This window comes from Dipodomys spectabilis, unplaced genomic scaffold (genome assembly GCF_019054845.1).
Source record: "Dipodomys spectabilis isolate Male_0828 unplaced genomic scaffold, ASM1905484v1 ptg001690l, whole genome shotgun sequence".
Classification (NCBI taxonomy): Eukaryota; Metazoa; Chordata; class Mammalia; order Rodentia; family Heteromyidae; genus Dipodomys; species Dipodomys spectabilis.
In genome coordinates this window covers 18,930-22,591 of record NW_024872367.1, presented here as the reverse complement: position 1 = coordinate 22,591, position 3,662 = coordinate 18,930, and the positions used below count along the sequence as shown (strand labels likewise).

At 35.2% G+C, this 3,662-nt stretch overlaps 1 non-coding gene across 1 annotated transcript; it reads right to left on the bottom strand.

Annotated features, from left to right (window-relative positions):
• Nucleotides 1-1,016: 1,016 nt before the first annotated feature.
• Nucleotides 1,017-1,118, bottom strand: LOC122103094. The gene has a single exon (XR_006146694.1). It is a non-coding gene; the product is annotated as a U6 spliceosomal RNA (small nuclear RNA).
• Between the last annotated feature and the right edge of the window lie 2,544 nt (nt 1,119-3,662).

Below are 3,662 nucleotides of genomic sequence, written 5' to 3'. Positions count from 1 at the left end.
TTTTCCAAGTCTTTCCATTTCCTAACAAATGGGACAATGTCATTCTTTCTGATGGAAGCATAGAATTCCATTTTTTATCAAGCATTGTTGCCTTCTCCTTTCTTTCCCCTTCCGATCCCTGCCCATCTCCCACTCCCCACCCCCACCAAACCTCCCCCACCCCAGCCCCCTCACCATCTACATCCCTCCACCCCCCGGCCAAAATCATTTTTTGACATAACTACTTGTTCATCTCATTTTAATGGGTCCACCTGCATCCCTATTTAAACAATTTGTGTTTCTCTTCCCCTCCACAAATTATACCAACATCAAATACACTGAAAACAGGGGCTTTAGCTTGCAGGAAAAACATACAAAGCAACAAAGAAATCATCTTATAAATATGTTAGAAACAATCACAAGAAAGAAAAACCATTTGAATCTTTACCTTGGGGTTCATGTTGCCTAACATCAAGTTATATGATGTTTTCTGCTTGTCTCAGACACATAGTAGTTATTGCAAATAAGGAAACCATGGGATATATGTTTCTTTTTGGGCCTGGCTTACTTCACTTCTTTGGGCCTGGCTTAATTCACTTAATATAATTTTTGCCAAGTCTTTCCATTTCCTAGCAAACTGGGTGATGCCATTCTTTCTGATGGAGGCATAGAATTGCAGTACACACACACACACACACACACACACACACACACACACACATACACACACACACACACAAATACATACACTTTCTTGATCCATTCATTTACTGTGGGGCATCGGGTTTGGTTATGTATCTTATCTATGGTAAATAATGCTGCAATGAACATAGTTTTGCTGGTAGTTTTAGTATGGTCTTGTTTGTGATCATTTGGATGAATGCCCAAAATGGGATTGCTGGGCCTTAGAGGCACTCTATGTAGTTTTTTGAGGAACCTCCATACTACTTTCCAAAGTCTTCGAACAAGTTTAAACTCCCAACAAAAATGCATTAAGATTCCCTTCTGTCCAAAGCCCATCCAGCATCTGTTCTTTTAAAAATCGGGAATGCTTCACGAACCTGCGTGTCATCCTCAGTCAGGGGGTATTGTTCTCTTTATTGTTCCAATGTTAGTGTATGTACTACTGAATTGAGCACAGAACATTTTTTATATATAAAGTGTAATTGATTTTCTTAAAGTAGACAATTCCACAAAAATTAAATTCAAAAGAATTGTGGTGAAATTTTAGAGCCATGTATTTTTTACATAATAACACATTTAAGAATAAAGTCAAGATTGACATGTCAAAAACAAAATAATTCCAGACATTTGTTGTTCAACGCATGTGTTGGAGGAGGAATTCAATTATTCTGTACAACGAACCTGTGATAATGAACACTATAGAAAGTGTTAAGGTTTGTTAAAAGTTTTAATGTTTTTAATATGTTTAATTTTGGGAATTTGCTCATATATGCCAAAATTTAGACTATTTAGCAGGTTGTAAAACTTTTCCACAAAGCATATAAGATTCATGGTAGCAGTCATACACTACTAAGTATGTACATTTCAGAGTTTATAGAAACTGTACTAATGAGAAGTTGCAAAGTGTTTGTGTAAAGAAGCAGAGTGAAGATTTAAGACATTACCTTCACAGTTTCTGTTAAAATTTAAGGGCTTCCTTACTTTATATGTTAGCGAGGAACAAATGGTATAAGCCATATACAAATGATGAGATGAACCATAAATAATAATCTTAGTGAGTAACTTTAAAGGCTATTGATAGCCTATAAAATTCTGGTTTAACATCATAGACTTAGGCAGTTTTAAATGTACAGCAATATGAGAAAATAATAAATCGAATATGTAGTACATTTCAAATATTGGAAACAGTGGTAATTGTTTTGTTTTTTTATTTATTAATCATTAATATTTATGTATTGGTTTTCCTTATTTGTAGCATTGTTTTCCTTGTTGTAATATAATACAACTTTTTGTAAGTCATCATTAGGAAGTACTTTGAGAATGTTATTGGGATGGCCACTCTGTTTTTTATAGGTAAATGTGAATTTACAAAGAGCAAAATTAGTAAAAACAAAAGATTGATTAAACATTTTATCAATTAGAATCTGAATCAGGAGTGTTGATAAATGTCCACACCTAAAATCTTAGCCCTAGACTGAAGTACTAGTGTTACAACGTTGAGCACACAAAAGTGAGAGATTGTGTTTTGTTTTGTTTTGTTTTTGTTGGTTGTGGGGCTTGAACTCTGGGTCCTGGGTGCTGTCTTTCAGCTCTTCAGCTCAAGGCTAGTGCTACTACTTGAGTCACAGCAAATCTCCAATCTTTTTCTGCTTATGTGGTGCTGAGGAATCAAATCCAGGACCTCATGCATGCAAGGCAAGCAATCTACACTGAACCACCCTCCCAGCACCTGAAAGACTGTGTTTTAAAAAATCATCTAAACAACATTTACTTTCTGCTTTGGGTTATATAATGAAATAAAGAATATCTTTTTATGTTTTTGAATGGTCATACTTCTAAACTTATATTAAATTCAGCCACTTTATCCTTTACAAAGTCATGTAATATCTCTGAGAGTTTGCTTCTGTAAAGATTGTTTTTTTATTGATAATTTATTCTGAATAATTTTTTATTTTTTTATCAAAATCACTTTATATTTTATGGTTTATCCTGTTTTTTTTTTTAAGTGTGAAAATACCAGTCAGAGGGGTTACAATTATATGGGCAAGGTAATGAGTACATTTCTTATCAAGCATTGTTGCATACTCCTTTGTTTCCCCTTACCATCCCTTCCAATCTCACCCCCCTTACATCCCGTTTCCCCATCCCACTTCCCCCCACCCAAAGTTGTAAAATTCGTTTTTTCGACATAATGTTTTGTATATCCCATTGTTGCAATGGGTCCACCTGTATCCCTATTTAAAAATGTTTTTCCCTTCCCCTCCACAAATTATACCAACATCAAATACAGTGAAAACAGGGGTTATACCATGCAGGAGGGACATACAAAGTAACAAAGAAATCATCTTATAAATATGTTAGAAATAATTACAGGAAAGAAAAATAAATTTGAATTCTTATCTTGCGGTTCATTTCACCTAACATCAACTTATCTAACAATTTCTGCGTGTCTCAGACATACACTAGCAATTGCTAATAAGTGAAACCATGGGACCTATGATTCTTTGGACCTGGCTTTCTTCACTTAATATAATTTTCCCAAGTTTCCATTTCCTGGGGCAATATCATTCTTTCAGATAGAGATATAGAATTCCATTGTGTATATATACAACATTTTCTTCATCCATTCATCTACTGAGGGGCATCTGGGTTGGTTCCATACCTTAGCTATGGTAATGCTGCAATAAATATATTTGTGCTGGTAGTTTTAGTATGGTCTTGTTTGTGATCATTTGGGTAAATGCCCAAAAGTGGGATTGCTGGGTCATAGGGAAGCTCTATGTGGAGTCTTTGGAGGAATCTCCATACTACATTCCAAAGTGGTTGAACAAGATTACACACACACTAAACATGCATTAAGGTTCCCTTTTGTCCACATCCCCTCCAGCATCTGTTGGTTTTAGAGTTCTTGATTATAGCCATTCTAACTTACGTGAGGTGATATCTCAGTGTTGATTGATTTGCATTTCTTTTATGGCTAGGGAGGTTGAGCATGTGTT